Raw genomic sequence first — 15691 nt, forward strand, 5'->3', positions numbered from 1 at the left:
TGTTTTAATATGTATTTATACACTTTTGAAAGACTTCAATACACTTATCAAAATACTTCTACTTAACAAAAATGCTTACAATTACATCCTCGTTCAGTTTCATCAACAATTCTACTCGTATGCACCCATATTCGTACTCGTACAATACACAGCTTTTAGATGTATGTACTATTAGTATATACACTCCAATGATCAGCTCTTAGCAGACCATGTGAGTCACCTAACACATGTGGGAACCATCATTTGGCAACTAGCATGAAATATCTCATAAAATTACAAAAATATGAGTAATCATTCATGACTTATTTACATGAAAACAAAATTACATATCCTTTATATCTAATCCATACACCAATGACCAAAAACACCTACAAACACTTTCATTCTTCAATTTTCTTCATCTAATTGATCTCTCTCAAGTTCTATCTTCAAGTTCTAAGTGTTCTTCATATATTCTACAAGTTCTAGTTACATAAAATCAAGAATACGTTCAAGTTTGCTAGCTCAGTTCCAATCTTGTAAGGTGATCATCCAACCTCAAGAAATCTTTGTTTCTTATAGTAGGTTATCATTATAATACAAGGTAATAATCATATTCAAACTTTGGTTCAATTTCTATAACTATAACAATCTTATTTCAAGTGATGATCATACTTGAACTGTTTTCGTGTCATGATTCTGCTTCAAGAACTTTCAAGCCATCCAAGGATCCTTTGAAGCTAGATCTATTTTTCTCATTTCTAGTAGGTTTATCCAAGGAACTTGAGGTAGTAATGATGTTCATAACATCATTCGATTCATACATATAAAGCTATCTAATTCGAAGGTTTAAACTTGTAATCACTAGAACATAGTTTAGTTAATTCTAAACTTGTTCGCAAATAAAAGTTAATCCTTCTAAATTGACTTTTAAAATCAACTAAACATATGTTCTATATCTATATGATATGCTAACTTAATGATTTAAAACCTGGAAACACGAAAAACACCGTAAAACCGGATTTACACCGTCGTAGTAACACCGCGGGCTGTTTTGGGTTAGTTAATTAAAAACTATGATAAACTTTGATTTAAAAGTTGTTATTCTGAGAAAATGATTTTTATTATGAACATGAAACTATATCCAAAAATTATGGTTAAACTCAAAGTGGAAGTATGTTTTCTAAAATGGTCATCTAGACGTCGTTCTTTCGACTGAAATGACTACCTTTACAAAAACGACTTGTAACTTATTTTTACGACTATAAACCTATACTTTTTCTGTTTAGATTCATAAAATAGAGTTCAATATGAAACCATAGCAATTTGATTCACTCAAAACGGATTTAAAATGAAGAAGTTATGGGTAAAACAAGATTGGATAATTTTTCTCATTTTAGCTACGTGAAAATTGGTAACAAATCTATTCCAACCATAACTTAATCAACTTGTATTGTATATTATGTAATCTTGAGATACAATAGACACGTATACAATGTTTCGACCTATCATGTCGACACATCTATATATATTTCGGAACAACCATAGACACTCTATATGTGAATGTTGGAGTTAGCTATACAGGGTTGAGGTTGATTCCAAAATATATATAGTTTGAGTTGTGATCTATACTGAGATACGTATACACTGGGTCGTGGATTGTTTCAAGATAATATTTATCGATTTATTTCTGTACATCTAACTGTGGACAACTAGTTGTAGGTTACTAACGAGGACAGCTGACTTAATAAACTTAAAACATCAAAATATATTAAAAGTGTTGTAAATATATTTTGAACATACTTTGATATATATGTATATATTTTTATAGGTTCGTGACTCAACCAGTGGCCAAGTCTTACTTCCCGACGAAGTAAAAATCTGTGAAAGTGAGTTATAGTCCCACTTTTAAAATCTAATATTTTTGGGATGAGAATACATGCAGGTTTTATAAATGATTTACAAAATAGACACAAGTACGTGAAACTACATTCTATGGTTGAATTATCGAAATCGAATATGCCCCTTTTTATTAAGTCTGGTAATCTAAGAATTAGGGAACAGACACCCTAATCTCAGAACCGGAAGAAGAATCAGAACCGGAAGAGGAGGAACCGGAGGAGGAAATAGAACCGGTGGGGGAAATAATAAAACGGTTAAGTAAAAGAAAATCCTCAACCAACCGACCAAGGTTAATTATGGTCAATGGTGTTTCCGCCAAGGAAGCAAAATATTGGGAGGATTACCAATTCTCCGATGAATCGGATTCCGACGAGAATTCCGATGATGTTATAGAAATTACCCCAACTGAATTTAAAAAGGCAAAAGAAAATAATAAGGGAAAGGGCATAAAAATAGAGAAATCTAATTCCAACCCCGATGAACTTTATATGTATCGTCAACCCCCGAAGCCCTTAAGTTGTAACAATGACCCGGGAACCTCTAAACCACCAGGTTTTTCTAAACCGTTGTGGAAAAGGACAGCTCGTATTAGGGGAACATCATATATCCCTAGAAACTTGGCAAAACGAACCAAAACCTAAGAAGAAGAAACGAGCGAGTCGGAATAAGATAGTTGTATTCGTGTGGTGTAATATATGTAATATAGTGTGCTTATGCTTTATGATATATGTAAAAATTGCTTGTATTAATAAGTATTATTTTTTTTATGAATCTAAATCTTGTCTATTTTACAGTATAAAACACAAAATGGATAGACAACCCAATATTTTAAGAGACCTACCCGGAGACATGATTGATGAAATCTTGTCTAGAGTCGGTCAGAATTCTTTGGCACAACTATTTACGGCGAAATCAGTTAGTAAGACATTCGAAGAACGTTCCAAGAATGCCTTGGTTTATAAGAGACTTTCGTTTGAAAGATGGGGGATATCACATTGGGAAACCCATAAGTTACGATGTGTTTACTTTGACGCATATATTGCGGGGAACCCAAGTGCTATTTTACGCAACGGGTTAAGAAATTATTTTGACTCAATATATCCGAATATAGGACTTCGTGATTTAGAAAAAGCGGCTAACATGTAACATAAAGAAGCATGTTATGCTTACGGGTTAGTAATGTTCGCTTCTCACCAAAGTGAGAACAAGAACATCGGGCTACAACTATTAAACAAAACATTCCCACAAGTGACGGAGTCGGTAATTAGGGTAAGAAATGAGGTTTTTAGGTTATTATGAGACTGTTGGTCATTACGTAACCCTCTTCCCTTTGACGATGTTACAACACGCTGTCTTATCAACGGCCATAACGGTTATGTTCCACAAGACCAAGGATGGGAAGTAATCCTAGTAAAACCAGAATGCATGACTTGTTTCTGGACGTATGAATTACGTGTCTTTATTGCCTTTCTGAACGACTTGTGTACTAGCTAGAATTATCTTCACAACCATCTTGTATCAAATTTATTGTGTGCTATATTTCATGCTATATGTAAAATAAGCGGTATTGTAAGTTTGTAAAATATTGTGTAAAAGTTTGAACGCGAAATATTATTATAATCAGTTTTTCATATAGAATTGTAGTAGTTGAATTGTATATTAGCTACTAAGTATGAACTTAACGGGTAGGTACTACCCGAATTTAAACTTATAAAACGCTAATAAGAAGAAAAAGCTTTTATAAATGAGTTCATATTATGCTACGAAATACTATTAACTACTCTTAATATTCTGTATGATTAACTTGTTCCATTTGACTATTTTGAAGGAAATGGCACCGACTACTCGACACACCGTGAATATGAATGAAGAGGAATTCCGTACTTTTCTAGCTTCAAACATAGCCGCAGTACAGGCTGCGCTACATACCAACAATAACCTTGGATCTAGCAGTACAGGAAATCGTGTAGGATGCACCTACAAAGAATTCACTGCCTGCAAACCTTTGGAATTTGATGGAACCGAAGGACCGATCGGATTGAAACGGTGGACCGAGAAGGTCGAATCGGTGTTTGCCATAAGTAAGTGTACTGAAGAGGACAAAGTGAAGTACGCTACGCATACCTTCACAGGTTCTGCGTTAACATGGTGGAATACCTATCTAGAGCAAGTGGGACAAGATGATGCATTCGCACTACCGTGGTCAGCATTCAAGCACTTGATGAACGAGAAGTACCGTCCCAGAACCGAGGTCAATAAGCTTAAGACAGAACTTAGAGGGTTACGAACCTAAGGATTTGATATTACCACGTACGAAAGACGATTCACAGAATTGTACCTATTGTGTCCGGGAGCGTTCGAAGATGAGGAAGAGAAGATCGACGCGTTTGTGAAAGGATTACCGGAAAGAATCCAAGAAGATATAAGTTCACACGAGCCCGCCTCCATACAACAGGCATGTAGAATGGCTCATAAACTAGTGAACCAGATTGAGAATAGAATTAAAGAACAGACGGCTGAAGAGGCCAATGTGAAGCAAGTCAAAAGAAAGTGGGAGGAAAACGGTGATAAGAACCACCAATACAACAACAACAGCAATTACAAAAATAATCGCAACAATTATCCCAATAATCGTAACATCAATCGCAACTACAACAAATGGCCCAACAACAACAACAACAACAACAACAACAACAACAACAACAACAACAACAACAACAACTACAACAATCATCCCAACAACAATAACAACCATAACAACAACAACAATCAGAAGCAGCTATGCCAAAGGTGTGAAAAGTATCACTCGGGGTTCTGCACCAAATTTTGCAACAAGTGTAAAAGAAATGGTCATAGCACGGCGAAGTGTGAGGTCTACGGGCCAGGGGTTAACAGAACGAAAGGAACAAATGGTGTCGGAACGAGTAATGGCAGAGCAAGTAGTGTCAGAGCAAGTTATGCCAATGTAGTTTGTTATAAATATGGAAAACCGGGCCACATTATTAGAAATTGCCCGAACCAGGAGAACACGAATGGACAAGGCCGTGGAAGAGTTTTCAATATTAATGCGGCAGAGGCACAGGAAGACCCGGAGCTTGTTACGGGTACGTTTCTTATTGACAATAAATCTGCTTATGTTTTATTTGATTCGGGTGCGGATAGAAGCTATATGAGTAGAGATTTTTGTGCTAAATTAAGTTGTCCATTGACGCAGTTGGATAGTAAATTTTTACTCGAATTAGCAAACGGTAAATTAATTTCAGCAGATAATATATGCCGGAATCGAGAAATTAAACTGGGTAGCGAAATATTTAAGATTGATTTGATACCAGTAGATTTAGGGAGTTTTGATGTAATAGTTGGCATGGACTGGCTGAAGAAGGTGAAAGCAGAGATCGTATGTTATAAAAATGCAATTCGCATTGTACGAGAAGAAGGAGAACCCTTAATGGTGTACGGAGAAAAGGGCAACATGAAGCTACATCTTATTAGTAATTTGAAGGCACAAAAACTAATAAGAAAAGGTTGCTATGCTGTTCTAGCACATGTCGAGAAAGTACAAACTGAAGAAAAGAGCATCAATGATGTTCCCGTCGCAAAAGAATTTCCCGATGTATTTCTGAAAGAATTACCGGGACTACCTCCACATCGATCTGTTGAATTTCAAATAGATCTTGTACCAGGAGCTGCACCAATAGCTCGTACTCCTTATAGACTCGCACCCAGCGAGATGAAAGAACTGCAAAGCCAATTACAAGAACTTTTAGAGCGTGGTTTCATTCGACCAAGCACATCACCGTGGGGAGCTCCTGTTTTGTTTGTCAAGAAGAAAGATGGTACATTCAGGTTGTGTATCGACTACCGAGAGTTGAACAAACTTACCATCAAGAACCGCTACCCACTACCGAGAATCGACGACTTATTTGATCAATTACAAGGCTCGTCTGTTTATTCAAAGATTGACTTACGTTCCGGGTATCATCAAATGCGGGTGAAAGAAGATGATATTCCAAAGACTGCTTTCAGAACACTTTACGGTCATTACGAGTTTATGGTCATGCCGTTTGGTTTAACTAATGCACCAGCTGTGTTCATGGACCTTATGAACCGAGTGTGTGGTCCATACCTTGACAAGTTTGTCATTGTTTTCATTGATGACATACTTATTTACTCAAAGAATGACCAAGAACACGGTGAACATTTGAGAAAGGTGTTAGAAGTATTGAGGAAGGAAGAATTGTACGCTAAGTTTTCAAAGTGTGCATTTTGGTTGGAAGAAGTTCAATTCCTCGGTCACATAGTGAACAAAGAAGGTATTAAGGTGGATCCGGCAAAGATAGAAACTGTTGAAAAGTGGGAAACCCCGAAAACTCCGAAACACATACGCCAGTTTTTAGGACTAGCTGGTTACTACAGAAGGTTCATCCAAGACTTTTCCAGAATAGCAAAACCCTTGACTGCATTAACGCATAAAGGGAAGAAATTTGAATGGAATGATGAACAAGAGAAAGCGTTTCAGTTATTGAAGAAAAAGCTAACTACGGCACCTATATTGTCATTGCCTGAAGGGAATGATGATTTTGTGATTTATTGTGACGCATCAAAGCAAGGTCTCGGTTGTGTATTAATGCAATGAACGAAGGTGATTGCTTAAGCGTCTAGACAATTGAAGATTCACGAACAAAATTATACGACGCATGATTTGGAATTAGGCGCGGTTATTTTTGCATTAAAGACTTGGAGGCACTACTTATATGGGGTCAAAAGTATTATATATACCGACCACAAAAGTCTTCAACACATATTTAACCAGAAACAACTGAATATGAGGCAGCGTAGGTGGATTGAATTATTGAATGATTACGACTTTGAGATTCGTTACCACCCGGGGAAGGCAAATGTGGTAGCCGATGCCTTGAGCAGGAAGGACAGAGAACCCATTCGAGTAAAATCAATGAATATAATGATTCATAATAACCTTACTACTCAAATAAAGGAGGCGCAACAAGGAGTTTTAAAAGAGGGAAATTTAAAGGATGAAATACCCAAAGGATCGGAGAAGCATCTTAATATTCGGGAAAATGGAACCCGGTATAGGGCTGAAAGGATTTGGGTACCAAAATTTGGAGATATGAGAGAAATGGTACTTAGAGAAGCTCATAAAACCAGATACTCAATACATCCTGGAACGGGGAAGATGTACAAGGATCTCAAGAAACATTTTTGGTGGCCGGGTATGAAAGCCGATGTTGCAAAATACGTAGGAGAATGTTTGACGTGTTCTAAGGTCAAAGCTGAGCATCAGAAACCATCAGGTCTACTTCAACAACCCGAAATCCCGAAATGGAAATGGGAAAACATTACCATGGATTTCATCACTAAATTGCCAAGGACTGCAAGTGGTTTTGATACTATTTGGGTAATAGTTGATCGTCTCACCAAATCAGCACACTTCCTGCCAATAAGAGAAGATGACAAGATGGAGAAGTTAGCACGACTGTATTTGAAGGAAGTCGTCTCCAGACATGGAATACTAATCTTTATTATCTCTGATAGGGATGGCAGATTTATTTCAAGATTCTGGCAGACATTACAGCAAGCATTAGGAACTCGTCTAGACATGAGTACTGCCTATCATACACAAACTGATGGGCAGAGCGAAAGGACGATATAAACGCTTGAGGACATGCTACGAGCATGTGTTATTGATTTCGGAAACAGTTGGGATCGACATCTACCGTTAGCAGAATTTTCCTACAACAACCGCTACCATTCAAGCATTGAGATGGCGCCGTTTGAAGCACTTTATGGTAGAAAGTGTAGGTCTCCGATTTGTTGGAGTGAAGTGGGGGATAGACAGATTACGAGTCCAGAGATTATACAAGAAACTATCGAGAAGATCATCCAAATTCAACAACGGTTGAAAACCGCCCAAAGTCGACAAAAGAGCTACGCTGACATTAAAAGAAAAGATATAGAATTTGAAATTGGAGAGATGGTCATGCTTAAAGTTGCACTTTGGAAAGGCGTTGTTCAATTTGGTAAACGAGGGAAATTAAATCCAAGGTATATTGGACCATTCAAGATTATTGATCGTGTCGGACCAGTAGCTTACCGACTTGAGTTACCTCAACAACTCGCGGCTGTACATAACACTTTCCACATCTCGAATTTGAAGAAATGTTTTGCTAAAGAAGATCTCACTATTCTGTTAGATGAAATCCAAATCAACGAAAAACTTCAATTCATTGAAGAACCCGTCGAAATAATGGATCGTGAGGTTAAAAGACTTAAGGAAAACAAGATACCAATTGTTAAGGTTCGATGGAATGCTCGTAGAGGACCCGAGTTCACCTGGGAGCGTGAAGATCAGATGAAGAAGAAATACCCGTATCTATTTCCAGAAGATTCGTCAACACCTTCAACAGCTTAAAATTTCGGGACGAAATTTATTTAACGGGTAGGTACTGTAGTGACCCAAACTTTTCCATGTTTATATATATTAATTGAGATTGATATTTACATGATTAAATGTTTCCAACATGTTAAGCAATCAAACTTGTTAAGACTTGATTAATTGAAATATGTTTCATATAGACAATTGACCACCCAAGTTGACCGGTGATTCACGAACGTTAAAACTTGTAAAAACTATATGATGACATATATATGGATATATATATAGTTAACATGATACTATGATAAGTAAATATATCATTAAGTATATTAACAATGAACTACATATGTAAAAACAAGACTACTAACTTAATGATTTTTAAACGAGACATATATGTAACGATTATCGTTGTAAAGACATTTAATGTATATATATATCATATTAAGAGATATTCATACATGATAATATCATGATAATATAATAATTTAAAATCTCATTTGATATTATAAACATTGGGTTAACAACATTTAACAAGATCGTTAACCTAAAGGTTTCAAAACAACACTTACATGTAACGACTAACGATGACTTAACGACTCAGTTAAAATGTATATACATGTAGTGTTTTAATATGTATTTATACACTTTTGAAAGACTTCAATACACTTATCAAAATACTTCTACTTAACAAAAATGCTTACAATTACATCCTCGTTCAGTTTCATCAACAATTCTACTCGTATGCACCCGTATTCGTACTCGTACAATATACAGCTTTTAGATGTATGTACTATTGGTATATACACTCCAATGATCAGCTCTTAACAGCCCATGTGAGTCACCTAACATATGTGGGAACCATCATTTGGAAACTAGCATGAAATATCTCATAAAATTACAAAAATATGAGTAATCATTCATGACTTATTTACATGAAAACAAAATTACATATCCTTTATATCTAATCCATACACCAACGACCAAAAACACCTACAAACACTTTCATTCTTCAATTTTCTTTATCTAATTGATCTCTCTCAGGTTCTATCTTCAAGTTCTAAGTGTTCTTCATATATTCTACAAGTTCTAGTTACATAAAATCAAGAATACGTTCAAGTTTGCTAGCTCACTTCCAATCTTGTAAGGTGATCATCCAACCTCAAGAAATATTTGTTTCTTATAGTAGGTTATCATTCTAATACAAGGTAATAATCATATTCAAACTTTGGTTCAATTTCTATAACTATAACAATCTTATTTCAAGTGATGATCTTACTTGAACTGTTTTCGTGTCATGATTCTGCTTCAAGAACTTTCAAGCCATCCAAGGATCCTTTGAAGCTAGATCTATTTTTCTCATTTCCAGTAGGTTTATCCAAGGAACTTGAGGTAGTAATGATGTTCATAACATCATTCGATTCATACATATAAAGCTATCTTATTCGAAGGTTTAAACTTGTAATCACTAGAACATAGTTTAGTTAATTCTAAACTTGTTCGCAAATAAAAGTTAATCCTTCTAAATTGACTTTTAAAATCAACTAAACATATGTTCTATATCTATATGATATGCTAACTTAATGATTTAAAACCTGGAAACACGAAAAACACCGTAAAACCGGATTTACGCCGTCGTAGTAACACCGCGGGCTGTTTTGGGTTAGTTAATTAAAAACTATGATAAACTTTGATTTAAAAGTTGTTATTCTTAGAAAATGATTTTTATTATGAACATGAAACTATATCCAAAAATTATGGTTAAACTCAAAGTGGAAGTATGTTTTCTAAAATGGTCATCTAGACGTCGTTCTTTCGACTGAAATGACTATCTTTACAAAAACGACTTGTAACTTATTTTTACGACTATAAACCTATACTTTTTCTATTTAGATTCATAAAATAGAGTTCAATATGAAACCATAGCAATTTGATTCACTCAAAACGGATTTAAAATGAAGAAGTTATGGGTAAAACAAGATTGGATAATTTTTCTCATTTTAGCTACGTGAAAATTGGTAACAAATCTATTCCAACCATAACTTAATCAACTTGTATTGTATATTATGTAATCTTGAGATACCATAGACACGTATACAATGTTTCGACCTATCATGTCGACACATCTATATATATTTCGGAACAACCATAGACACTCTATATGTGAATGTTGAAGTTAGCTATACAGGATTGAGGTTGATTCCAAAATATATATAGTTTGAGTTATGATCAATACTGAGATACGTATACACTGGGTCGTGGATTGATTCAAGATAATATTTATCGATTTATTTCTGTACATCTAACTGTGGACAACTAGTTGTAGGTTACTAACGAGGACAGCTGACTTAATAAACTTAAAACATCAAAATATATTAAAAGTGTTGTAAATATATTTTGAACATACTTTGATATATATGTATATATTGTTATAGGTTCGTGACTCAACCAGTGGCCAAGTCTTACTTTCCGACGAAGTAAAAATCTGTGAAAGTGAGTTATAGTCCCACTTTTAAAATCTAATATTTTTGGGATGAGAATACATGCAGGTTTTATAAATGATTTACAAAATAGACACAAGTACGTGAAACTACATTCTATGGTTGAATTATCGAAATCGAATATGCCCCTTTTTATTAAGTCTGGTAATCTAAGAATTAGGGAACAGACACCCTAATTGACGCGAATCCTAAAGATAGATCTATTGGGCCTAACAAACCCCATCCAAAGTACCGGATGCTTTAGTACTTCGAAATTTATATCATATTCGAAGGGTGTCCCGGAATGATGGGGATATTCTTATATATGCATCTTGTTAATGTCGGTTACCAGGTGTTCACCATATGAATGATTTTTATCTCTATGTATGGGATGTGTATTGAAATATGAAATCTTGTGGTCTATTATTATGATTTGATATATATAGGTTAAACCTATAACTCACCAACATTTTTGTTGACGTTTTAAGCATGTTTATTCTCAGGTGATTATTAAGAGCTTCCGCTGTCGCATACTTAAATAAGGACGAGATTTGGAGTCCATGCTTGTATGATATTGTGTAAAAACTGCATTCAAGAAACTTATTTTGTTGTAACATATTTGTATTGTAAACCATTATGTAATGGTCGTGTGTAAACAGGATATTTTAGATTATCATTATTTGATAATCTACGTAAAGCTTTTTAAACCTTTATTATGAAATAAAGGTTATGGTTTGTTTTAAAATGAATGCAGTCTTTGAAAAACGTCTCATATAGAGGTCAAAACCTCGCAACGAAATCAATTAATATGGAACGTTTTTAATCAATAAGAATGGGACATTTCAATTATCCCTCAAGAAAGACAAGCTTTTAATTGCAATTGTTCTATTTACAAGTGATATTTGTTTAAATAATAAAAGGTGAAGACAAAAGACAGATTCTACGAATTGAAGACGCAAATGACCAAAAAGCTAAAAAGTACAAAGTATAATCAAAGTAGTTCAAATTATTGATGAGAAACGTCTAAAAATTACAAGAGTACAAGCCGTGAAACACAAAGTACAAGATATTAAATTGTACGAAAAGGCGTTCGAAAATCCGGAACCGAGACATGAACCAACTTTCAGTGCGCGATGCAACGGACCAAAAATTACAAGTTAACTATGCACCACCACACCCACATCATCTTTACTATTACTCGAAAAATCCAGAAAAGAGATTCCTTCCGAAAACCCGATGTTATAAACCTCTCAAGTGTCATGGCAAAGGTCTTGAAAAATTTTACCGGCAAAAAGTTTCTCGAGATAAAATCTCCAAAAAAAAAAAATTCAAGTTCTGAAAAGGAGCCGAACGTAATGAGAGAAATGCCGAAGAAAACTTGACCGAAAATGATTATCAAATGAAGAATAGTTCAAAAGTGCTTCTCAAATACTTCAGCACTCCTATCTACCCGAATAAAAGTCTCTATAAAGACTACATTACCCTTCTATCTCACCCCTCAAAAACAACTTCACTACCACTCCAAAATTCCTTTTCCATCATTTACAATTGGACATAATTATAAATAACCACATACACTCGATCGAACACGATGGGCGGGATATTTATAAGTACTAATAATCGTTCATTTGACCAGACACGGGAATGGATTAATAGTCAATGGACTCATTAAAACAGGGGTGGTTTACATGCAAGGACACTCGGTGTAATTGATAATAAAGTATTAAAACCTTATTATAGTTTAAGTCCCCAATTAGTTGAAATATTTGACTTCGGGTATAAGGATAATTTGACGAGGACACTCACACATTATATTTATGACTGATGGACTGTTATGGACAAAAACCATATGGACATATTAAATAATCCAGGACAAAGGACAATTAACCCATGGTAAAAATTAAAATCAACACGTCAAACATCATGATTATGGAAGTTTAAATAAGCATAATTCCTTTATTTCATATTTCATCGCACTTTTATTTACTGTCATTTTATTTATTGCATTTTTATTTATCGCACTTTTTAATTATCGCAATTTTATTTACCGTCATTTTATTTATCGCACTTTAATTTATCGCATTTTATTTATCGTTATTTACTTTACGCTTTAAATTAAGTTATATTTATTTTTGATATTTTACATTAGGTTTTAATTGTGATTTAAGACATAAAATCGACAAACCGGTCATTAAACGGTAAAAAAAATCCCCCTTTATAATAATAATAATAATACTACTACTACTTAAATATATATATATATATATATATATATATATATATATATATATATATATATATATATATATATATATATATATATATATATATATATATATATATATATATATATATATATATATATATATATATATTAGTTTTAAAAATATAGCGTTAAACTTGGCTAGTTCCCTGTGGACGAACCAGACTTACTAAAAACCACACTACTGTATGATTAGGTACACTGCCTATAAGTGTTGTAGCAAGGTTTAGGTATATCCACTCTATAAATAAATAAATAACTTGTGTAAAATTGTATCGTATTTAATAGTATTTCGCAACAAAAATATAACTATTTCGTATACACCTCTACGCACATCAGCAGATTAGGTCCGTTTTCACAAGATAACAAGAAAACAGCGCTACGGACAAGATTATTTGAAGTCTTTCTCCCGTCCGAAGCATTTTATATTCCGAAAATGACATTTTACTCTTTTTAAAGATGAAATTTTGCACTTTTAGATCTTTGGATAAGCAATATCTTCACATGTGAATTGTTGTGTCTGTTTAAATACCACTATGATATTTTTTTATTTAATATTATATTTAAGTACATCGAGAATTATGTTAGGGCTACTATCTCACAACTAGCCACAAAACCTTGCTGCTTTTATAACCTTTTGGTTTTATTGATCGAATATTTTTAGCCGCTTTTTTATTTTTATAGATTCATAACCTTATTTTTGTTTTATTTTCTAAATTTCATATTGAATGCGAATATATGAGGGTGTAGTTTCGTTTTAATGCTAATAACGGCCATAAAATACATATTTGAAGTCACTACATTCCCCATAAAATCGTCCAAAATTTTGTGGAAAATTTTCTAAAAAATTATCAATTGCAGATTAGGACCATTTTCACAAGATAACTAGAAAACGGCGCTACGAGCAAGACTTCCTTAAGGATTTTCCCGGTTCGAAACAGTTAGATTCCGAAAATGACATTTTAGTATTTTTAAAGGTGAATTTTGCGCTTTTAGATCATAGGATAAGTAATACCTTCACATAGGAATTGTTATGCCTGTTTAAATACCACTATGATACTTGTTTTTATTTAATATTGTATTATGTACATCGAGAATCATGTTGGGACTACTATCTCACCACTAGCTACAAAACATTGCTGCTTTTTATAACGTCTTGGTTTTATTGATCGAGTATTTTTAGCCGCTTTTTTATTTCTCTAAATTCATAAATTTATTTTTGTTTTTGTTTCTAAATTTTGTATTGAATGCGAATATATGAGAGTGTAGTTTCATTTAGATGATAATTAATGGCGGCAAAACACATATTTGAAGTCGCTACATTCCCCACAAAATCGAGCAAAATGTTGTGGAGAATTTTTCGAAAAAATTTCAATTGCAGATTAGGCCCATTTTCGAAAGATAACTAGAAAACGGCGCTACGAGCAAAACTTTCTTAAGGCTTTCTCCCGTTCGAAGTAGTTTAGATTCCGAAAATAATATTTTAATATTTTTAAAGGTGAATTTTTTTCACTTTTAGATCTTAGGATAAATAATACCTTCACATGTGAATTGTTATGTTTGTTTAAATACCACTATGATACTTGTTTTTTTTAATATTGTATTTAGGTACATCGAGAAAGATGTTGGGGCTAATATCTCACCACTAGCTACAAAACGGTGCTGCGTTTATAACGTCTTGGCTTTATTGTTCGAGTATTTTTAGCCGTTTTTTTATTTCTCTAGATTAATAACCTTATTGTTGTTTTTGTTTCGAAATTTCATATTGAATGCGAATATATGAGAGTATAGTTTCGTTTTAATGATAATTAATGGCCCTAAAACACATGTTTGAAGTCACTACATTCCCCACAAAATCTGGCAAAATTGTGTCGATAATTTTTCGAAAAATTTTCAATTATAGATTAGACCCATTTTCGCTAGATCACTAGAAAACGTCGCTACGAGCAAGACTTTCTTGTAGGTTTCCCTCGTTCGAAGCAGTTTAGATTTCCAAAATGACATTTTACTATTTTTAAACATGAATTTTTCACTTTTAGATATTATGATAAGTAATACCTTCACATGTGAATTGTTGTGCATGTTTAAATACTACTATGATACTTGTTTTTATTTAATATTGTATTTAGGTACAAACTTTTAGATATTATGATAAGTAATACCTTCACATGTTTGAATTGTTGTCTTTTATTTCTCTAGAATCATAACTTTATTTTTTTTTCTTTCTAAATTTCATATTGAATGCGAATATATGAGAGTGTAGTTTCGTTTTGATTATAATTAATGGCCACAAAATACATATTTGAAGTCACTACATTTCCCACAAAATTGGGCAAAATTTTGTGGAGAATTTCCAAAAAAATTTCAATAGCAGATTAGGCCTATTTTCTCAAGATAACTAGAAAACGGCGCTTTGAGCAAGTCTTCCTTAAGGGTTTCCCCGTTCGAAGCAGTTTAGATTTCGAAAATAACATTTTACTATTTTTAAAGATAAATTTTGCACTTTTAAATCTTAGGATAAGTACTACCTTCACATGTGAATTGTTGTGCCTGTGTAAATACCACTATGATACTTGTTTTTATTTAATATTGTATTTAGGTACATACAGAATCATGTTGGGGCTACTATCTCACCACTAGCTACAAAACGTTGTTGCTTTTATAACATCTTTG

The sequence above is a fragment of the Rutidosis leptorrhynchoides genome, chromosome 4, assembly GCF_046630445.1.
Source record: "Rutidosis leptorrhynchoides isolate AG116_Rl617_1_P2 chromosome 4, CSIRO_AGI_Rlap_v1, whole genome shotgun sequence".
In the NCBI taxonomy this organism is placed as follows: domain Eukaryota; kingdom Viridiplantae; phylum Streptophyta; class Magnoliopsida; order Asterales; family Asteraceae; genus Rutidosis; species Rutidosis leptorrhynchoides.